Consider the following 24,778-nt stretch of genomic DNA (forward strand, 5'->3'; position numbering starts at 1 on the left):
ACTCAAAAAAGAAAGAACAAATCTGCTGCTGCTGCACGTGTGAGTTTTCTGCAAGTGTTGTGTCCGAATGAGTGGTTGCTGTCAGCTGCATGTTTGCATGTGTTGATCCGCTACATGGTGTCCATGTGAGTTTCGTTCTGCATGTGCATTGCATGTGTGAGTGGCTGCTGTCCTGCATGTGTGAGATGGTCTGCATGTGTACATGTGTGCATGCATGTGTGAGTCCGAATGTGTTTGCACTTTTCTGCATGTGTGCATGTGATCCTGCATGTGTCCGAATGGTCTGCATGTTTGCATGTGTGAGTCCACTGCATGGTGTCCGAATGAGTGGTTGATGTCCATGTGATTTTCTTTCTTCATGTGTGAGTTGGTGTGATCCGAATGATGTTGCATTTGATCTCTATTAGATGATATTCCATAAAACCATAATTAACTTCTCTATTTTCTCATAGGTCCCATTCTTCTTTCCTTCCATAAATTCCCTACAATATATAAATGAAATGATATTATAGTTTAAGTATTTCACGGGCAAATATGAGACTTTGATGTGCAAAAATATTGGCATCAATTAATTTGACATTGAATATTAGAATTTGATGCATAATTAAGTGTTCAATTCTTATTTGATAAAATAAATCACTCATTTAAACAACTTAATTATGCAATTCTAACCCTTTATCCCACCCTTTACTATATCAGCAAACCAAGGCAAATTTTCAACTAACATAAGATGTTCATCAGGAAAAGAATCAAGAATAGGTGTCGGTTGTTCAGTTTCAGCAACTGTGAGCCTAGACAAATGGTCGGCTACCACATTTTCTACTCCTTTCTTGTCCTTGATGATAATATTGAACTCCTGGAGTAAAAGTATCCATCTAATCAACCTTGGTTTTGCATCTTTCTTTGTCAATAAAGACTTGAGAGCTGCATGGTCAGTAAAGATGACTATAGGAGAACCAAGAATATATGCATGAAACTTCTCTAAAGCAAATACCACAGCAGGTAATTCTTTTTCAGTAGTAGAATAATTTTTTTGAGCAAAATTCAAAGTTTTACTTGCATAGTAAATGACATAAGGAAGTTTGTTCCTACGCTGTCCAAGAACAGCTCCTACAGCAAAATCACTTGCATCACACATGATTTCAAAAGAAATTGACCAATCAGGAGGTTGAAGAATAGGAGCAATGGTTAGCAAAGTTTTAAGCCGAAAAAGTTTCTTGACACTCGGGTGTCCAATCAAATTTTACATCATTCATCAATAGCTTACATAGAGGCTTAGAAGTAGAGCTAAAGTCTTTGATAAATCTCCTATAAAAACCCGCATGCCCAAGAAAAGATCTAATGTCTTTTATTGACTTGGGTGTAGGAAGTTTTGAAATCAACTCAATTTTTGCTCTATCTACTTCAAGTCCTCTAGATGAAACAATATGTCCCAAAACAATGCCCTGTTGTACCATGAAATGGCACTTCTCCCAATTAAGTAGCAATTGCTTCTCTTCACACCTGGCCAAAACAGCTTGTAAATTGGTTAAACAACTCTCAAATAAATCATCAAATATAGAAAAATCATCCATAAACACTTCTAGAGTGTTCTCAATCATGTCACTAAAGATGCTGAGCATGCATCTTTGAAAAGTTGCTGGTGCATTGCATAAACCAAAAGTCATTCTCCTAAAAGCAAAAGTACCAAAAGGACAAGTAAAGGTGGTCTTTTCTTGATCCTCTGGTGCTATTTCTAATTGATAGTAACCAGAGAATCCATCTAAGAAACAATAAAAGGCATGTCCAGCAACTTTTTCTAACACTTGATCAAGAAAATGCAAAGGAAAATGATCTTTCCTAGTGGCGGCATTCAACTTCCTATAATCTATACACATGCGCCAACCAGTAGGAATCCTCGTAGGAATCGATTCATTTTGTTCAATTTTAACAATGGTAAGCCCGGATTTTTTTGGAACTACATGAATATGAATTACCCATTTGCTATCCGAGATGGGGTAAATGATACCCACATCAAGCAATTTCAACACCTCACCTTTAACCACTTCCTTCATTGTGGGATTCAACCTTCTTTGCATTTCCCTCGAAGGCTTTGCATCATCTTCTAAATAAATTATATGGGTACACTCCAAGGGACTTATACCTTTTATATCAGCTATTGTCCACCCAATAGACTTTTTATGCTTCTTAAGGACCTCTAGCAATTTATCTTCTTGTTCACTAGTTAAGTGAGAAGAAATTACCACAGGGAAGGTGCTTTGTGGTCCTAAGAAAGCATACTTTAACTCCAATGGAAGAGGTTTGAAGTCCAAAGTTGGGGATTGCTCCTCCGAAGGCTTGAGGGTTGATGTCAATGGTGGAAGTTGCTCAAATTTTGGCCTCCATGGTGGAGTAACTTGCTGACCTATTGAGGAAACAAGAGATGAGTTAGTAACATTATCAAATATTTTCAAATCTACTTCAAATTCCTCTAAAGAGTCAATAAGTTGAAAGTAATGTGCAGAATTTTCATCAATGAAATTTTCCAGCAAATTCACTTCATGAACTTCTTCAACTTCTTGCGGTTGCCTGCAAAGATTGAAAATATTTAGCTCCAAGGTCATATTTCCAAAACTCAACTTCTACAATTTATGAGTGCATTAGAAGTAGCCAAGAAGGGTCTTCCTAAGATAACAGGTGCTTGGAAGGTAGAATGATTAGTCAATTGCATGTCGAGTACGACAAAGTCTACTAGATAGTAAAATTTGTCTACTTGAACCAAAACATCTTCCACAACACCCCTTGGAATCTTAATAGACCTATCAGCCAACTGCAATGTGATAGAAGTAGATTTCAACTCACCCAATCCAAGCTGAACATAAACATTATAAGGCAATAAGTTCACACTTGAACCTAAGTCTAATAATGCTTGGCCTATTTTTGAGCTCCCTATCATGCAAGCTATGGTAGGGGATCCTGGGTCCTTGTATTTGGGAGGAGTGTTGGTTTGGATAATAGTACTAACCTGCTCAGTAAGAAAAGCTTTCTTTTGCACATTCAATTTTCTTTTTACGGTATATAAATCCTTTAAAAATTTAGCATAGGTAGGAATCTGTTGAATAGCATCTAACAATGGTATATTAATCCTAACTTGCTTAAAAATTTCAATAATTTCAGTGTGATGCTTATCTTTGTGCAAAGGGGCTAACCTTTGAGGAAAAGGTGCAAGTGTAGTGCTTGGGACACTTTCAGATTTCAAAGGATCATGTGCCTCATTTTCAGAAGGAGGTTTAGAAGTGTTACCATTCTTTTCTACCTCTTGGGCTAGAATGCCAATCACCTTACCACTTCTCAAGGTTGTAATAGCCTTGACTTGCTTGACATTTGAATCTCCTGCCACACTTTGAAATTGGTGGTTTTGGCCTTGGGGATGAGGCTGAGATTGTGCAGGGAACTTCCCTTTCTCTTGAGCACTCATGGTTGTAGTCAACCTTGTGACTAACCCTCAAATCTCAGGAATGGCTTGTGAATTTTGACTATTGATAGCAGCTTGACTTTGCATGAATTGCTGAAAATTGGTGGACAGCTGCTGGAAGTTGGTGGATAATGCTGGAAATTGTCTTCAAGGTTCTTTTTCTGGGCTGGCACCATGTGGTTGGCATATTGAGATGGTCCTGGACCTCCTGGGGTAGTGTAGGGTACAATTTGTGAAGGACCAGCTATGTTGGGTGCAGGTAAAGCAGCTTGTTCACCTCTCCAACTGAAATTAGGCTGATTTCTCCATCCCGAATTGTAAGTGCTGGAATAAAGACCTGAAAAAGATTTAGCAACCATATTAACAGTATTAGATTGATCCAAGAGAATTTCTTTGAAAGCAGGAATGGTCGGGCAATCATTAGTTGAATGCCCTTGGCCCTCACAAATATTATAGCTCAAGGTAATCTGAGGTACAGCTTGTACTTCATTCACTTTCTCCATTTCTATGGTTTCTAATTTCTTAGAAATCATAGCCAACCTAGCATTCAAATCATCTACTTCTCTCAGATTATATTTCCCACCCCCTGAAATTGTCCTTGAACTTTCCGACCTATCATGAACATCAGATGTATCCCATGATTGTGCATTTTCAGCTAGATAATCAAAATATTCAAAGGCTTCCTCGGGTTCTTTGTTAAAAAACGCTCCATTACACATGGTCTCCACAAATTGTCTCATTTTTGGTTGCAACCCCTCATAAAAAAAACTAATGACCCTCCAATTCTCATATCCATGATGGGGACATGCATTTAAAAGGTCTTTGAATCGTTCTCAACAATGATAAAATGTTTCCACATCCTTTTGGCCAAAATTCATGATTTGTCTTTTCAAAGCATTAGTTCTATGCATGGGAAAAAATTTCTTTAAAAATTCAGTTTGCATTTCTTGCCAAGTCCCAATGGATCTTGGTCTTAAGGAATTCAACCATGTCTTAGCCTTGTCTTTTAAGGAAAATGGAAACAGTTTCAATCTTATGACTTCATCAGTGCATGTTCTATCCATGAATGTGGAACACACTTCTTCAAACTCTTTGTTATGCAAATAGGGGTTTTCAGATTCCATACCATGAAAGTGTGGTAACAATGGAATCATCCTGGGTTTGAAATTAAAAGCATTTGCATTAATAGGTAAAATGATGCAAGAAGGTGTGCTAGTCCTAACAGGCTGAAGATACTCTCTAAGAGTCCTGTTTGGATTCTCCACTTCCCTATCATGATGCTCATTTTCAGCCATGATGCTATCAGTGTCTGATGATGATTCTACAGAAGATGATGCAGAGTTAAAAGATGTCAATGATTGTGTCCTAAACAGTCGAGGTGTATGGTCTCTAGTCCAACTAGTCATACAAACAAGAGCGGATAATCAAAGACCATGAAAAATAAACAAAGAGAAGGGAAAAAGATTAGATGTCACCCAGGCTGTGAAAAGGTTCACAGCTCCACAACGTCCTCTCAGCAGTGGAGGAATGCTCTAATAAGCACCAATTGTCCCCGGCAACGGTGCCAAAAACTTGACTCATGGTCGAATGTGCTTCCAAGTGTAGAAGTGTCAAGTTGTATCAAGGATAAGTCCAGGATCGTATTTCCACAGGGACAATGGGTTATCAAAGCATATAAGAGATTTGTGAGTAACAAATGAATAAAGTATGAGAGATGAAAATAAAATTCAAATGCAATGCAAAAATAATCGAAGTTTGAATTAGAGTTTCTAATCAAAAAGGCAAATTAACAAACACTTGGGTTGGGTATGAGACTCTCTTTGTTTCGGATTCTAGATAATTTTCTCGATTAACAATCCAATCAAGACATTGATAAAAGGAAGATAAAAAAGTTATGCTCAAGTTTTTGCAATATTTTCTTTTCTAAGGGATTCTCTACTTTACTAGCCAAATACACATTAACAAACAATCGAGAGAAGCCTTGATAATTTTCAAGCTTTTGTTGTCCCTTACGTCTACAACAAAACAAGAGCAAGAGCCACAATCTATTATCAATTCAAATCTGACTAGTAATATAGAGTGATCATCATTTATCGACAAAATATTGCACTATACTAGAATCCAAAACAAATCAAGCTTCGTTCCACAACCCAAACTTCAAAAATTAGCTACGCATGATAATTCTAACAACAAAGATTAATCTAAGTAAAACCATAACAAAAACTGAGAAAAATACAAACTAAAAACCTCTACTCTGCCGCCTTGTGTCTAACACGAAAAGGAAAACAAATTAAAATTCAAGACTACTGCTGCGCCGAAGGACTCAAAATAAAAGCAAGAAAAACTAATGTATAAAATTCAAACCAGCTGCTTCTGTCTTAAACGAAGAAGAAAGAAAATAAAAATAGTGATTACTCTACTGCTAGCATCTAAACGAAAAGCAAAGTTGATATTAATGTCTATAAAGCAAAACAAGCCGGCTGCTGTCTTGCCACCTGCTGCGTCCAAACGAAGACAACTCCAGTAAGACAAGCAAGTCGCCTGCTACTAACGGAAGAGAAAGAAAATGTCTGGAAGAACAAAAAACAGAAAGAAAGTAAAGCTATGAAAATAAAATGTAAGAAGCTACTCTACTACTCTTGCTGCTACTCTCCAAACCAAAAGCAAGAAAAATGAATGAAGGTAATAAGAATAATGAAGCCGCCTGCTACTAAACGAAAAGAAAGGAAAATAAGAACTCAGCCCACTCTACTGCTACGTCCAAAACGAAGGCAACGTCTGGAACTCAAAAATACAATAGCATGCCAAAAGGCTATTGAAAATAAACTAGAAAACCGAGAGCTTCAGAGAACCCCTGCCTGAAACGAAAACTGGAAAAAAAAAAGTAAAACTCTCTTCTGCAACCTAAAGAAAAGAAAGTAACAACTTTCAGCTAAGCTCCCCCGTCCACTCCCATAGCATTTCAGCCTTCTTTCATTTTATAGCTGTGTGCTTGTGAGCTGTACATGTGATGCCGTGGTGACCTTCCATGTGCAGAAGCAAGAAAGCTGAAATGAACAGCTTGCCTTCCATGATCCCATGTGATCTCCTGCTGCTCCAGCTTCTAAAACAAAAGAAAGAAGGTAATAAACTCTCTACTACTGCACATTCAACTTCCGGAAAGGAAGAGAGAAATAATTCTGCTGCTGTCCGAGTGTCTGCAACCTGCTGCTTTCCAAGTGTGCTGTCTGCTGTGTTTGTTCTGCTGGTCTGTATGTGTGAGAGTTCGAATGAGTGCCATCCGAGTGAGGCTATTGATCTCCTGCTACACGTCCAGCTACTCAAAAAAGAAAGAACAAATATGCTGCTGCTGCACGTGTGAGTTTTCTGCAAGTGCTGTGTCCGAATGAGTGGTTGCTGTCAGCTGCATGTTTGCATGTGTTGATCCGCTGCATGGTGTCCGTGTGAGTTTTGTTCTGCATGTGCATTGCATGTGTGAGTGGCTGTTGTCCTGCATGTGTGAGCTGGTCTGCATGTGTACATGTGTGCATGCATGTGTGAGTCCGAATGTGTTTGCACTTTTCTGCATGTGTGCATGTGATCCTGCATGTGTCCGAATGGTCTGCATGTTTGCATGTGTGAGTCCACTGCATGGTGTCCGAATGAGTGGTTGATGTCCATGTGATTTTCTTTCTTCATGTGTGAGTTGGTGTGATCCAAATGATGTTGCATTTGATCTCTATTAGATGAGATTCCATAAAACCATAATTAACTTCTCTATTTTCTCATAGGTCCCATTCTTTCTTTCCTTCCATAAATGCCCTACAATATATCAATGAAATGATATTATAGTTTAAGTATTTCACGGGCAAATATGAGACTTTGATGTGCAAAAATATTGGCATCAATTAATTTGACATTCAATATTAGAATTTGATGCATAATTAAGTGTTCAATTCTTATTTGATAAAATAAATCACTCATTTAAACAACTTAATTATGCAATTCTAACCCTTTATCAAATACAAAAGGCATAAACAAAGAACATTTTATTCATCATTTGTCAAAATCCTTACAAAGAAGCAGATTACAACAAAGAAAATTTTATTTATCCACCACCAAGGGTCGCTTTATATAGACAGCTCACAGCAGTACATCCCCCCCTCCCCCAAAAATATTTGGGGGAATATTTGTATCTTGCCATCCCATCACGTTTGGCATGAATCTCACTAGAACATTAATACCCTATAGCATTGTTACAGCAAAAAGGGTGCAACAAGAGGACCTCAACATCCAGCTACTTGGGACACACGAGAACTAGAGTGTGGTACACCAGTCACTACAGGGACCGTGTGAGTAGTATGGTCCCTATAGGATGGATGTCAAAGGATTCAACTGCAAGGGAAACATAAAGGATACAAAGGTACAAAATGAAGCATAGAAAATATAGTAACATGCGAAAGCAAATAATTCCATTAAGAGTCATCCGTACGATCAAGGAAACGGGAAAAAGAAACACTTTACATCAAATAAAAAAAAAATGTAGGACTAGCCTAAAGGGTCTCAGAATCCCCCTTGAACTCAATAGGACCCGCCTCTAGGGTATTCAGATATACTATGGGCACGGCGGGATAAGTCCAAAAGGCACTGGGGACCATATCTTCCCCTACACAAACTCCAAGCTCTAGCACCACCAAACTAGGCATGACTAAATTGAGATCCAGCAGCTACAAGTCGCTCTTGGGGTTCGACGGCAAGTAGCTCTTTAACCCCACATACCCGCAAAGAAGCCATGGTACCATGCTTCATCTCGGACCTACCAAACACACGACAACTCTTGCCTCAACTACTAAAGAGAAGCCTCTACCTTGGCGTTTGCAGACTTCAGTGCCTCCCTCTCTGCCCTCACGGGTTTAAGAGAGCCTCTTCTCTCCAAAAGAGACTTGGATATATCCAAGAACTTCTTCTTGGTCCACTTGTAGGACTTGTTGGCAGAGTCACACTTCTTATCTAGCCCTGAAATTAAAGTTTGAAGCCTTTCAAGCTCCTCCGACTGGTGATCGAACATCTCTTGAATGCTGTCTCACATGTCCAACTCCCATTTGAGGCCATGTTGGCACAAGGTGGCCTCTTCAAGGGATTTTTGCAAATCAAACTCCAGATGATGTAAACGTCGGTGTAGGTTAGCAAGGGAACCCTCTAACTCCTCATTGAGTTCCCTCTTGGCCCTCGCATTATCCAAGGCCACGTAGGCTAGGGAGCGGGACTCTTGGTTCCTAGTCTCCAACCTCTCTTGGCCATCCACGACGAAGGTCGCCAGCTGTGACACGCCCAAATTCTGCTTGGCATAGAATGGGCATTAGAAAAATTGAAACATGCAACACAAGGTTACCCGCCACCGTTCATGACACATAAGATGCAATGTTCCTAACATGCATATAGTATTATGAAATATCCACAGCTGATAATTTTTTTCTTTAGCAATAATATGCACCAACCTAAAAAATATCCCAAATACTTCAAACATATGATTGAGCTGAAATATTGCATATTTTTATATATCTAAAACCCATGTATTTTAATTTCTTCGTGACATTATTATTGGTTTTAGACGAAAAAATGGTTAATAGGTATAAATTTGAGTTGTGATTTAAATTGGTTAATATCATGGTTTATACTTAACGTTATAACCTCTTATTTAATTGAGCAATATTTCTTCACATGAACAATGTTTTTGTTTGATATTATTTTTTTTTTACTTTTTTAATTTATTTTTGGTTTTCTATATATATATTTTTTTGGTGTGTTGTTTCTTTTCCTTATTTTTACTCTTCTTTCGATTTTATAGTTTCTGAGTTCCTGTCTTTAGATAAAATACATGCAATTCTAGCACATGACCAGCTTGATTTTGGATAGGAAGCCAAAGGAAAAAAACACATGCACATAGCTCTTGGGACCCACTCATTATTTTATGGAAGCACAAGCACACATGGAAATTGCATTTCAACCATCAAGCAAGTGAAAAATGCAGCGCATTCCAACCATCATGCAATGGACTTTGCAACAAGAAAAGAAAAGGCTAACCTTTTCATGTGCTGAGGATGGACTTCCAGGGTGTCATGTAGCATGTAGCAGGTTTTGGAGAGATTAAAGGAGTGATTCACGGCGAGAGGCACAGACATAGGTTTGAAAAAAAAAGTTGGTGAGTGAAGGACGCTGAACATGAAAGTCGTAGGAGGGTCTGAAAGTCGTAAGAGCAGCTTTTGAAAGAAAGAAAAAAAATCACAGAGGCTTACTCTCCTGTTTTGGTCTTGGATGTAAAGAAAGGAGACGAGCGGTTGGAAAAAAAGAAAGAAGCTTACGACTTGTTGGGTGGACTTAGACGGAACGAGTAGAGTTGAAATAGGAGAGCCAGGACTTATGGACTGGTTTCTTCTTTTTCTGGGTTGGAACTCAACGGGAGCATAAAAGAGCCACTCAACGGGAGTAGAAAAGAGCCACTCAACGGGAGCAGAAAAGAACGAGACTAGAAAGAGCCACTCAACCGGAGTAGAAAAATGTAGAATGAGGAAAGAAAAAAGAAAAGCTGGTGTTTTTTTTGGGGGGGGATTGAGACCGAACAAAAAGAAGCTGGCAGAGAAACGTAAAGTGAGCTTTTAAGTTACGGGAAGATAACACAAGAAGTGAGAGCTGAAACGGAGAAAGGATGTTGCTAAGGTTGAGGGGTTTTCATTTTCGTCTGGAGGAGGACTTATGACAGCTGGTACTAGTGAGAGAAATAGGAGACGATGCACTGGAACGTGAGAGCATTGGGAATGAACGGATGGTGTGAGACTTGAAGGGATTTTATTTTTGCTCTGTTTTTGAGGTGGAAAAACAAAGACTTTTGGGTGAGAGAGGAGAGCTGAGGAGGGGGTTTCATTTTTTGGTTAGAGGGACTAGAACTGAAAGAAAGAGAAGCAGTCTTGGATGGGGAGATTTTTCCTAGCTTTGGGGACTTGAACGAAGAGGTGAAGTTGGATTGAATGGACGTTGGTTTCAGAGTGAAAAACATAGCGCCTGGGTAGTTTGACATTGGAGGAAAAGTTGAGGAGACGGAACACAGGCAAAAGCTTTAGACTGGAGTTTCTCGGCAGCACTGAAAATATGGAGAGAAAGAAAAGCTAGGGACCTTTGGCAAGATTTTATTTCTCAAGTCGGAGACTATCGGCAGCTGGACTTGAGCTACTTGCCAGACAGAACATGCAATGGAAGAGGTAGCTACCACACGGAATGGAGAGGGGAGAAATTTATTTGTCTAACACTGGGACCCACGTTTGAATGCACTTCATTTGGGGAGTAATTTTTGAGCTCAATCTTCTCTCCACTTTTACTTTATTATAGTTGTTTTCTTGTATTTTATTTTATTATTATCATGGAGAATATTTATTTAATTTCTATAGCATTTGTGATGAACATGGTTGGCTAAATATTTGTACTAAGGTTAGAGGTGAAGTTTAATGGTTTAGACATTGTTTTCGGATCAACATTGGAATTTATTTTGTGAGTTTGATCGATTGAATGGTTTCATTATTGGATATTTTGATTATCTATATATTTATCTTGATTTATTGTGATTTTCGAATACACTGAATGTTTGAAAAAATCCTGGTGATATTCAAATGAGTTTGTGAAGGTTGTAATCGTCAATCGTTCATGCTTAATCATTAGTCACTATTTTTCTCGACCTTAAATGCTGAATCTTCCAATTGAATGGAATCCTTATTCTAAGTTAATTGAAGTAAATCGATTGGAAACAATATTCTAAATTATTAGACGAATCCTCGAAACCTTAGTCATTCTCCATATTAATTTATAGTATCATTTTAATTTTATTCTATTACTTTAAAATTGCCATCTTAGTAATTTTCTCTTCTATTCCATTGCACGTTTCTTTTAGTAATTTCTTTTTATTATTTGAGTTATTTTCGTTATCACATAAGTCAATCCTTGTCGATTCAACCTTGTTAGGTACTACAACACCTGTATACTTGCAGGTAAAATTGCACTAAATTTTTGGTTCATTAGTTTGAGGCAAAGTTTAGGCACAACAAGTTTTTGGTGCCGTTGCTAGGGATTGCAGCGTGTGATAAGATATTTTTTTTAAGAAAAGAAAAAAAAAATTTAGTAATCTTTTGCTAACTTTCTCGTATTTTTTCTTGCAAGTACGATTTTTGTTATTTTGACGGGAAATGGATCAAGTAACATTGCCTTCGTATTCATATCATTTGGTGATCTCGTTCCATTTTTTTTATTTTACTTTCTTGCTTGATTTGCATTTAGTATTTAGAATAGAAGACTTTAGGTGGTGCATGCATTAATTAATTATGAGACCTGTTCATATATCTTAGTTTTTGAATGTTCTTGAGCCTCTATGATGAATGATCTCGTGGCAACGTGATCAAACTGGTAAATTGAGGAAAGAGGAAATTGTTTTAAAAGAATTGGTTGATAGGTTGTCTGGTGATTCAAAAAATTCTCATTCTAAGACCATGGCTGACAATCATAGTATTCATGTTGAACTCGAGAATGAGGAGGCATGAAATAATCTACCAATGAGACCTTTGTGTGACTATTTGCAGCCAACAAGGACAAGTACTCCATCTTGCATGATTTTTCTTACGAACATAGGGAATTTTGATTTAAAACCGGGAGTAATTCAATTACTTTCCAAGTTTCATGGCTTAGACTCAGAAAGTCCTTATTTGCATTTGAAAGAATTTGAAGAGCTTTGTGCAACTTTACAAAACCAAACTGTTAATGATGATGTTGTTAGATTAAAGTTGTTCCCATTCTCTTTGAAAGAAAAAGCTAAAAATTGGCTAAATTCCTTGAGACCAATATCTATTGGCACATGGCAAGAAATGCAAAGAGAATTTCTGAAAAAGTTTTTCCTACTCACAGGACCAACACTCTTCGTAGAAACATTATGAACTTTTCTCAAAAAGAAAATGAAACATTTTTTCAATTTTGGGAGAGTTTTAAAGAATTATTGCTAACTTACCCACATCATGGCTATGAGACTTGGCATACCATTAGTTTTTTCTATGAAGGTTTAACACCTCAAATGCGCCAGTTTGTGGAAATGATGTGTAGTGGTGAATTTTTAAATAAAGATCCTGATGATACTTGGGACTATTTTGACCAATTGGCTGAAAATGTCCAATCTTGGGACAACAAAGATCGTTCTAATTGGTCAAATAAGCCCAAGCTCAATGCCATGTCTCAAGAGGGTATGTATGTCCTTAAAGGAAATGATAATGTGAATACTAGGATAACAAGTTTGACAAGAAAAGTTGAGAAACCATGGAACTTAGGAAGGTAAATTCGGCTAAGGCCATTGAAAAAGAATAAGAGAATTGTGGCATATGTGAAATTAGTGGACACCCAACTTAGGATTGTCCAACAATCCCTACTTTTAAAGAGGTATTGCACGAACAAGAAAATGTCATGAATTCTTATAGGAGACCATTTTCTTCCCTTTATTCATAAACATATAATCCTGGATGGAGAAATCATCCCAACTTTAGTGGGAGGAACGAGTCCAATTCAAATCAAAATCCTCAAGGGCCTTCTTCTTCTACTCCTTATGTGCCTCCCTCCACATAAGAAAACCCTTGAGGAGACATTACAAACTTTTATGCAGGGGCAAGCCAATATTAATACAATGCAGGCCATTGATAAGATGAGAAGTTCCATTAGAGACTTAACCTCCGCGTTGCACGCTCAAGAAAAGGGTAAGTTTCCTGCTCAACCTTAGCTGAATCACAAAGGGATATTTGAGGTAAGAAATTCAAATTCTTCTGATTCAAAATTTGAACATGCCAAGTCCATCACCACTCTACGCAATGGAAAAATAATTGATAAGAGTATTTCAATGAAAGTTGATGAGACCAACAATTCTTTAAATTTCAAGAGTGATGGTGAACTTGACAACGTCGAGCTAGATATGCCTATGAAAGCCCCAATACCTGCCCCATTTCCCCAAAGGCTGTAACATTCTCACAAATTAGTTCAAAATGCTAATATTCTTGATATTTTCAAATAAGTGAAAATTACATTCCTTTGTTGGATGCAATTAAACAGATTTCATCGTATGCTAAATTTTTGAAAGATCTGTGTATAGTGAAGCGTATAATGAAAGTGCAAAAGAAGGCTTTCTTCACAGAACAACAGGTAAGCACCATCCTTCAGAACAATTCCCCTCCAAAGTATAAAGACCTGGGTTGTCAAACAATTTCCTGTGTGATTGGAAATTTTAAAATTGAAAAAGCCTTACCTGACCTTGGAGTTAGTGTTAACATCCTACCCTACTCAGTATATGAGCAATTGGGTATGGGTGAACTTAAACTCACCAAGGTAACACTCTAACTTGCTAACCGTTCAATAAAAATATCGAGAGGGATGGTTGAGGATGTGTTAGTGCAAGTAGGCAAATTTTATTTCCTACTGGATTTTATTGTTTGGACATAGAACCTGTCTTTGATGTTTGCACTCAAATTCCTATAATTTTGGGTAGGCCATTCCTTACGACCTTGAATGCTTTAATAAATAGTAGGAGTGGTGTGATGATAATTTTTTTTGGCAACATGACTTTGGAGTTGAATATATTCAATATTTGTAAACAATTTGGTGATGATGATGATGTGCATGAAGTAAATTTGATCCAAACTCTTGTTTAAAATAAATTTGACTTGTCAATTTTTTCTGACCCTCTCGAGGCTTGTTTGGTTCATGGTAAAAATTTTGATGATGATTTTGTGCTTGCATCTATGAATGTTTTGCTAGAATCTACTCTTATATTGGACACTGATAAATGGAGGACACGTTTTGAGGAATTGTCACCTTATGATGTCGTGTCCCTCCCCTAAAGTGTGCAAATACCAAAACTCAACTTGAAACCTATACCTGCTGATCTCAAATATGCATTTTTACGCCAAGCAGAGACATTACCAGTGGTCATCTCATCAAAACTGGATGAAATTCAGGAGAGAAAATTAATTGGTGTTCTCATTAAACACAAAGAGGCAATAAGATGGACCATAGCTGATATCAAAGGTATCGGTCATTTGATTTGTACTCACAGGATATATCTAGAGGACAATGCTAAACCCTCTAGAGAGATGAAACGTAGACTGAACCCCAACATGAAAGAGCTTGTTAGAGTAGAGATGTTAAAACTTCTGGATGTAAGGATTATTTACCCTATTTCTGACAGCAAAACGGTTAGTCCTACGCAGGTGGCACCTAACAAATCTAGTGTGACTGTAGTTAAGAATACTGATAATTAATTGATCCCAACTAGAGTTATTACTGGTTGGCGTATGTGCATTGACTATAGAAAACTAAATTTTGTCACCAGAAATGATCATTTTCCCCTACCATTCATGGATCAAATCATTGAACGTGTAGTGGGGCATAAATTTTATTACTTTCTAGATAGTTATTCTGGATATAACCAAATTGAGATTGCTATTGAGGATCAAGAAAAGACCACTTTTACATGTCCATTTGGTACCTTTGCATAAATGTTTGACTCATTTGGAAAAAGTGCTGATTCGATGCAAAGAAAAGAATTTGATTTTAAACTGGGAAAAGTGTCATTTCATGGTCACTCAAGGGATTGTCCTTGGTCACATTGTTTCTTCTCAAGGTATTGAAGTGGACAAGACCAAAATTGAATTAATTTCTAAGTTGCCCATCCCAAAAAACATCAGGGATATCAGATCTTTTCTAGGTCATGCAGGTTTTTACAGGAGGTTCATTAAAGACTTTAGCACAATTTCTAGACCTTGGTGTAATTTATTGTCAAAGGAAAATTCTTTTGTGTGGACTGATGATTGTGAGTTAGCTTTTACAAAGCTAAAAGGTATGTTGATTTCAGCCCTAATTATGCAATCACCTTATTGGAATTTACCATTTGAGATTATATGTGATGCTAGTGATTATGCTGTTGGAGCTGTGTTGGGCCAACAAAAGGACAAAAATCCTTGTGTTATTTATTATGCACGTAGAACTTTAAATAGTACTCAAATGAATTATTCAACAACTACAAAAGAGCTACTTGCAGTAATTTTTGCACTTGACAATTTTACTCTTATTTGATTGGGTCGCAAATTGTCATTTTTACTGATCATGCTATATTGAAACACCTTTTAGCGAAAAAAGATATAAAGCCAAGGTTGCTTAGATGGATCATTTTACTGCAAGAATTTGATTTGATAATTAAAGTTAAAAAGGGAGTTGAGAATGTTGTTGCTAATCATCTGTTTAGACTTGTTCTTTCAGATTCCATAGAGACAGTTCCTATTAGAGACACATTCCCAGATGAGCAACTTTTCAGTATATCTCAATTACCTTGGTATATTGACATCGCTAATTTTCTTGCTACAGGTGAAACTATTCACATTTGTACTCAACAAATTTTTTTGTAGAGGTAAAAAAATTCTTTTGGGATGATCCATATTTGTTTAAATATTGCCTGGATCAGATAATTAGACGATGCGTTACCAATAGAGAATTTTAAAGTGTAATGTCTTTTTGTCACTCTGGGGCATGTGGTGGCCATTTTTCCAGGAAGAAAACAGCTTTTAAAATTTTACAATGTGGTTTCTATGGGCCTACCCTTTTCAAGGACACTCATAAATTTTGTAAAACTTGCGAGCGTTGTCAAAAATTGGGAGGTATTACCCGTTGAAATATGATGCTATTAAATCCAATTTTGGTTGTTGAAATATTTGATTGTTGGGACATCAATTTCATGGGACCCTTCCCAGTTTCTTTTGGCAATCTCTACATTTTGGTAGCTGTTGATTATGTGTCCAAATGAATTGAGGATGTTCGATGCAAGAACAATGATCACAACATTGTGCTCAAATTTTTGAAAGAAAATATTTTATCAAAGTTTGGAACACCTCGAGCCATTATCAGTGATGGGGGTAAACATTTTTGCAATAAGCCTTTCGAGGCATTAATGCAAAAAAAAAAAAATATGGTATTACCCATAAGGCTGCTACCATTTATCATCCACAAACAAGTGGCCAAGTTGAGGTATCTAATCGGGAGATCAAAAAAATTTTAGAATAGACGGTTAACCCAAGTTGCAAAGATTGGTCTTTACGACTAACCGACGTATCTTGGGCATACCATAGTGCTTTTAAAACCCCGATTGGTATGTCCCCATATAAACTCATTTTTGGAAAGGCGTGTCACTTGCCTGTGGAATTGGAACACAAAGATTATTGGGCAATTACGCAATTTAATTTTGATGTGGATAAAGCTTGCTCTCTTCATAAGTTTCAACTTAATGAGTTAGAGGAAATCAGGAATGAAGCCTACAAAAACTCTCGTATTTCCAAGGAGAGAATGAAAAATTTTCATGATAAAAATATTTTTTGAAAGCCTTTTGAGCCTTTCCAAAAATTTTTGTTGTATAATTCAAGGCTCCATTTGTTTCCTGCCAAGTTTCAATCCCAATGGATCGGTCCCTCTGTTGTAAAAACTGTTTATCCTTTTGGGGCCATTGAGATAGAAAACCCAGAGAATGATAATATTTTTAAAGTTAATAGACAAAGGTTGAAACCATTTTTGGGTGATTTTACTCTAGAGGTTGAGTCCACTACTCTGGAGGATCCTACTTATCAGAATTAATTTCTGATTCCTCATTGTATATACCGTATTTGTTTGTTTTGTTTTTCCTTCTTTTACTTTTTGTGTCTTCTAACTTTGACAAAAATCTACTTCTTGTGTGCACTCAAGTATCTCAGGTGACTTCTTTCCTCTCTATTTAATCATTTTTGTTTCAATATAGGTTATGCGGTGTTTGCTTCAATTCATGCTTGTATAACATACATCATCGAACATTCATCTGATGAATATTGAGGATAATGTCACATATAGTTGGGGGGAGGGTTTTCTGTTGAAAATGTGTTAGTAAAAAAAAAGAAAATGTGTTAGTACAAAAAAAAAAAATTGTTGTGATGTGCATTGAAATACAAATGATTAACACACACTCATTCTGGCATCTTTGTGAAATTTGAGCATCTTGGTGGAGTGATTGAGTGAAATTATTTTGCGAAGATTTATTTTCAACTCTAACCATAGAGCATAATTTATGATGTATCATATTCTGTTGAAAAGTGACTTGAAACACCCAGATGCGATATTTATAGAGATGAGAATTAGTATGATTTATATAGAATGAAGGGCAAGTTTTGAAAGAACATTTTGCACATGCTTACACTTGTAGTGCTCCTCAATAATGTTCATTGATTTAAAATAGGAGAAGTAAACTGCAGGACTACCAAACCTTATATGAAAAAAAAAGACCAAAGACAAATAAATCGTAAAAAAAAAAAAGAAATAAAAAGAAAAAGAAGATAATAGCGTGTAAGTTTTCCTAAATAAAGGGCTAGAAACAGTTACCCAAAACTTTGGGGGTTGATTGTTCAATCTTTAAGCAAAGTTGGTATGAAAACTACTAGTCCCTTGGGCTTTAAGGTAGTTAGGATCAATAATGATTAATCTTAAAGTAGAAAAATCCTATAATAAATCATGCTTATTAATGAGGAACACATAGAGGTTCTACCACACACACATCCGAGTTCTAAAATATTTGCCCAAATTCTATGTGAACAACTGTTGAGACTTTCCTTGTGGATACAACTCCTAGTGTTGAGTGGTCATGAATCAATTTTTTGTAAGAATTCATAATTACGTTTGATTGCTTTTGTTTGAATTTCAAGCTTTATGCAATGTTCATCTTAATTAATTTTCACTATTTTGCTCAAGGATTAGCAAAAAGGTAGTTGGGGGGGTGTGATTGAGCTGAAATACTGCATATTTTATATATTTAAAACCAATGTGTTTTAATTGCTTCGTGACATTATTATTGGTTTTATATGGAAAAATGGTTAATAGGTATAAATTTGAATTGTGATTTAAATTGGTTAATATCATGGTTTATACTTAAAGTTATAACCTCTGATTTAATTGAGCGATATTTCTTTATATGAACAATGATTTTGTTTGATATTATTATTTTTTTTACTTTTTAATTTATTTTTGGTTTTCTATTTTTCTATTTTTTTTTTGTGTTGTTTCTTTTCCTTATTTTAACTCTTCCTTTGATTTTATAGTTTCTAAGTTCCTGTCTTTAGATAAAATACATGCAATTTTAGCACATGATCGACTTGATTTTGGACAGGAAGCTAAAGGAAAAAAACACATGCACATGGCTCCATGGGACCCACTCATTATTTTATGGAAGCACAAGCACACACGGCAATATCATTTCAACCATCAAGCACGTGAAAAAGGTAGCACATTTCAACCATCATGCAGTAGACTTTGCAACAAGAAAAGAAAAGGCTAACATTTTCATGTGCTGAGGATGGACTTACGGGATGTCATGTAGCAGGTTTTAGAGAGATTAAAGGAGTGATTCACAGCAAGAGGCACGGAGATAGGTTTGAAAAAAACAATTGGTGAGTGAAGGATGACATGAAAGCCGTAGGAGGGTCTAAAAGTCGTAGGAGCAGGTTTTGAAAAAAAAAAATCACAGAGGCTTACTCTCCCGTTCTGGTCTTGGATGTAAAGAAAGGAGACGAGCGGTTGGAAAAAAAAAAAAAGAAAAGAAAAGAAAGAAGCTTACAACTTGTTGGGTGGACTTAGACAGAACAAGTAGAGCTGAATGGGAGAGCTAGGACTTACGAATTGGTTTCTTCTTTTTCTGGGTTGGAACTCAACAGAAGTAGAAAAGAGCCACTCAACGGGAGTAGAAAAAGCCACTCAATGGGAGCAAAAAAACGTAGAATGTTGAAAGAAAAAAAAAGAAAAAAGAAAAGAAAAGCTGGCTTTTTCTTTTGGGACTGAGACCCAACAAAAAGAAGCTGGCGGAGAAATGTAAAGTGAGCTTCTGAGTTACGGGAATATAACACAAGAAGGGAGAGCTGAAATGGAGAAAGGACGCTGCTAAGGTCGGGAGGTTTTCATTTTCGTCTAGAGGAGGACTTACGGCAGCTGGTAGTGGTGAGAGAAATAGGAGACACTGCACTGGAATGTGAGAGCACTGGGAACGAACAAACGGTGTGAGACTTGAAGGGATTTTATTTTTGTTCTATCTTTGAGAGGGAAAAATGGAGACTTTCGAGTGAGAGAGGAGAACTGAGGAGGGGGTTTCATTTTTTGGTTAGAGGAACTAGAGTCGAAAGAAAGAGAAGGAGTCTCGAACAGGGTGATTTTTCCTGGCTTTTGGGACTTGAACAAAGAGGTGAAGTTGGATTGAATGGACGCTAGTTCCAGAGTGAAAAATAGAGCACCTGGGCAGTTTGACGCTGGAGGAAAAGCTGAGGAGACAGAACACAGGCAGAAGCTTCAGACTGGAGTTTCTCGACAACACTGAAAATATGGAGAGAGAGAAAAGCTAGGGACCTTTGGTAGGATTTTATTTCTTAAGCTAGAGACTATTGGCAGCTAGACCTGATCTACTTGCTGGATAGAACATGCAATGGAAGAGGCAGCTAGCACACGGAATGGAGAGGGGAGAAACTTATTCATTGAACGTTGGGACCCACGTTTGAATGCACTTCATTTGGAGAGTAATTTTTGAGCTCAATCTTCTCTCCAGTTTTACTTTATTACAGTTGTTGTCTTGTATTTTATTTTAGTATTATCATGGAGAATATTTATTTAATTTCTATAGCACTTGTGATGTGAACATGGTTGGCTAAATTTTTGTACTAAAGTTAAAGGTGAAGTTTAATGGTTTAGACATTGTTTTTGAATCAACATTAGAATTTATTTTGTGAGTTTGATCGATTGAATGGTTTTATTATTGGATATTTTGATTATCTATATATTTATCTTGATTCATTATGATTTTCGAATACAGTGAATGCTTGAAAAAATTCCTGTGATATTCAAATGAGTTTGCGAAGGTTGTAATCATCAATCATTCATACTTAATCATTAGTCACTATTTTTCTCGACTTTAAATGCTAAATCTTCCAATTGAACGGAATCCTTATTCTAGTTTAATTGAAGTAAATCGATTGGAAACAATATTCGAAATTATTAGACAAATCCTCAAAACCTTAGTCATTTCCATAGCAATTTATTTTATCATTTTAGTTTTATTCTATTACTTTAAAATCGTCATCTTTGTAATTTTTTCTTCTATTTGATTGCACGTTTCTTTTAGTAATTTCTTTTTATTGTTTGAGTTTATTTTCGTTATCACATAAGTCAATTCCTGTGGATTCAATCTTGTTAGGTACTACAACACCTGTATACTTGCAAGTAAAACTGCATTTAATTTTTGGTTCAAAGTTTGAGTCAAAGTTTAGGCGCAACAGCATACTTCATACATAATGACATATTAAACAATTGAGATCACAACGTTAGTCCAAAATGGCTATGATTGAAAAAGTACTTGAGATGGAACTCCATAGTACAAGTAATAATTTAAGTTAACTACTATATTAACATTGATGTGGCACCGTCCCCCACTCGACCGTGTCCAGTTGATCTAATCTCAATTCTCTTTTGGGTCCTATAACAAGATCTACCATTCAGGAGAAGGAGGAATGGTACTTGAGACTACTACAATGAGATTTGATTACAAATCTTAGCAAGTTAATAGAAAATCTCCACACAGGTTAATGATGCATGCATGGTAATAAAAGCATGAGTGCATAGTCAAAGTCATAATCAATCGCAACATAACTTGACATACAATATAGCATAACTGAGATGACTTAAACTAAACTTCACTTGCTTAAACTAAACTAGACTTAAACTGAGACTTGACTTGACATGAACTTGATCTGAGACTTGACTTAACATGAATTTGGAATCTTGTTATTTAACTGCTTAAACTCAACTTCTTGGGTGCTACATTGGTCCCCTAGAGCCATGTGTCCATGCCGATTACTGCATCACAACATAGGAATCTGTGCTAGTTGTGAGTGCATTGTATGTGCCACACTAACTGTGGATTGCATACTTCTTGTGCCACACTAATTGTGGACCCCATGGGAATTGAAACAGTGAGGTGGCTCCTTAGCTTTTTACTTCAATTACCCTCTAGGCCCTCTTGAACAAATCTGATCAGCCATGGTTGGGTGAAATTGCTTAGTCAAGAAGTAATACTAAGGCGGCCAAATTCATAGACATCAATGGGCCTAAACCAAATGAGCCTAAATTTTGGGTTTTAAGAGAGTTTGGGTTACTATCAAACATAAATCTAAATTCTCTTGATCCAATCAAGTATCCAAGGTTAATAAGGTTGGATAATGATGTTCTAAGATGAATTTGAGGGATTAATAGCATGTAAAAGTAATTTAATCAAATGATTAAACACAATGTTAGAAACTGATTCAGTTAGGTTTTGGAGGTCAACTTTAAGGTTTGAATAAAACTGTATAGGATTTTTGGTTTTAACCATGCTTTTGGGTTCTTAGTTGGATTCCAACCACAAAGGGTTTTACTAGGGTGTCAATCCTCTTTGGTTTGGCACAATTTGATTGGTTGGATGGAATAGGGTTTTTGCTTAGTTGGCATGATCTCACACATTAATTCTTTCAAATCCATCAAATGTTCCTCAAGATGCTAAGTGTCTAATACTATTCACTATTTGAGGCTAAAATTTTATCAAGTGTCTATATAAAACTTCTCTAACCTAATTTTGACATTCTACTCTACACTATTATTTTGAAAACACCGTACTTATCGCGATTACTATTCACTCCAAAAAAGTATATAATAAACTTAATATTGAAAAATCCTAAATATTCATATACCTACAGTGAAAAAAATTTACAAAAATTCAACCTCGAAGTGCCCCTAAAATGAATTTCACAATTTCAAACAAGCATTTCGTCCGAAAATATCAAAATGAGTTATTGTGTCATAAAATTCTAAATAATTAACTAAGTTTAATGGCGCTAACTAGGGGTGTGCATCAGGACTAGATTTTTTCCAGATCCGGGTGAATCCGGGCGGTTATCCGCCCGAATTACACCCGGGCGATTGAGAGAAAATCGGATCCGGTTACAGATCTGGTTTTTTAATCCGGTAATCCGTAATCGGATATTACATCCGGATTTTTTTTTTCTCTTGGCAAAACGACACCGTTATTTCTTACCTTTCCTCTCAAGTTCTCAAACCGAACGAAATTTCCTCTCTTTCAGCTCTCCAGCTCAGTCTCTCGTCTCTCAAGTTCTCTTCTCATCCAAAACCCTACCCGTGCCGTGCCGATTGCGAATCTATCTCTGTCTCGAAACTGAAGGTATACTAATCTCTCTCTGTCTCTTTCTTTCTCTCGATTTGTGTTTGATTTTCACTTGGTCTGTTGGGTTTGTGTTTGATTTTCTAGGTTTATTATTTTGTGAAGCTGATGTTTATATCTCTCGGTTTGGTTGGATTTTTCTGGGTTTGTGTTTGATTTTCGCTTGGTCTAGTTTGGGTTTGTGTTTGATTTTCGCTTAGTCTAGTTTGGGTTTGTGTTTGATTTTTTTGGGTTTGTGACTTGGCTTTTGACTTGGCGAGGAGAAGCAAGGTAACGACCAGTTGGAAAACCTGTTTGGGCATGTTGGGAGATGTGTTTTTTCCACTGGGAAGCACAATGGCATGAAACTTCATGGTGGAGGTGTGTCAAGAAAGATACATAACATTGTGGCCCAATAATATATATATTATATATACAGGTGTTCAATAATGATGTGGGTTGATTTGTGTGGACTAATTTGGATAGTGTAGTAAATTGTAATCATATTCTTTGAAGCTGCTATTAGAGGTGGGGATTGGGCATATAATGAATCATCCTGATCATGACTTGTCTTTGTTTTAAGGTAAGGCATCATAACTCATAATTAATACCAGCTTGTAAAAGGGAAAAAAAGAAAAAGAAAAAAAAAAGGAGAATGGAACAACTCACTTTTGTATTCAACTTTGGTGTCATGCTTTAGAAATTCTAGAAAAAAAAAAAAAAAAAAGCCTTATTTCCCACATATCATGTATTTCATAATCAATGGTTCCATCATTGGCCATGAGCATCGACAGGTGCATATATCCTCAAGTGAAATTTTGTTGAAGGTATTCATGTTATTATTATTTATAAAAGGTTAATTTCACAAAAGGAAAAGAAGCTAGCTATTTAAAATTTCAAGTTTTCATGGATTATGAACAGCTAGCACCTGCTCCTTTGGTTTACAGAATCTGCTTTCTTAAGAACTTAGACTGGTTTTTGTGCTTCTTCTGTCTTTGGTGCTTACCAAATGAAGCTGGTACCTAGCTATCATCGCATAAGGCTCTCTCAAGACCACAAGTTCTATTTTCCTATCAAACATTTTTAGCTAGACGAGCGGGATGGCACAGCCAGAGCTGTTGTTATGCTCATAGCAGAATACTGCTCAGTGTATTTTTTCTATTCTTTTTATATTCTAATACTTTGTGGTAGAAACAAATTTATAGTCTGTTCGGTTTAAAATCTCACTGTATTAATGATTTACCAGGAGCAGAGATAGTCAGTGCGTTCAAAAAGTTCTTGAGCGAATTGCTTCTGGGAATGTTTTGCAGCGAAGAAATGCTATTGATAGGTTAGTATAGCCATCTAGTTTGCTTCCAATGATAGGTTAGTATAGCTATCTGTTTTGGGCAATGTGATCTTGCATGAAACTTACTTGCTGCTATATTTGTTGAATTATGTCTTTGCTGAATCAAAATTTTTTGGGTGGACTTCAATGATTGAGATGGGCATCAGGGACAACAATAAAGATTAGTAATTTAGTAGGATATATTATATCTGTTGGCTTGTTGCTTGTTCTTCTTCTCCTTTCTGGTTTAAATATATATATGCAGTTGAAAGAGTTAAGAATTGGTTCCAATCAGATCGAACACGTAGATATGTTTCTGTCACTGTTTGTGATGAACTATGATCAGTTTTTTATGTTTATCAGTTGGGAGTTAAACTTTATACCTTTCTCTGAGACTGTAGGCCAAACTGATACAAAGAGATGGTACTTTCAAACTTTCTGGTGGACCAATGTAAAATGCTTTTACCATCAACAAAGTGACAAGAACAATATCAGTACTAATATTAATTGTGATATTGACTCTTTTTTTATTTTATCTTTCCAGTCCCCTAAACTCAGTTGATGTGCTCAAGAACTATTTGGTGTCGATGTATATCTGAAACAACTGTAGGTTGGAGATGGCAGGTTGGATCAGCTACCTGTTGATGTGAAGAGCATTGTATTTTAATGTATTATTATTTATTTTGTTCTTTGTAATGGATTGTATTAGTTT

At 36.5% G+C, this 24,778-nt stretch overlaps 1 long non-coding RNA gene across 1 annotated transcript; it reads left to right on the forward strand.

The window, feature by feature from the left end:
- Positions 1–23,825: 23,825 nt before the first annotated feature.
- On the forward strand, positions 23,826–24,526 carry LOC122280430. Its single transcript, XR_006229901.1, has 3 exons — positions 23,826–23,888; positions 23,986–24,069; positions 24,468–24,526. It is a non-coding gene; the product is annotated as an uncharacterized LOC122280430 (long non-coding RNA).
- Positions 24,527–24,778: the final 252 nt, after the last annotated feature.

The sequence above is a fragment of the Carya illinoinensis genome, chromosome 11 (assembly GCF_018687715.1).
Source record: "Carya illinoinensis cultivar Pawnee chromosome 11, C.illinoinensisPawnee_v1, whole genome shotgun sequence".
Lineage (NCBI taxonomy): Eukaryota > Viridiplantae > Streptophyta > Magnoliopsida > Fagales > Juglandaceae > Carya > Carya illinoinensis.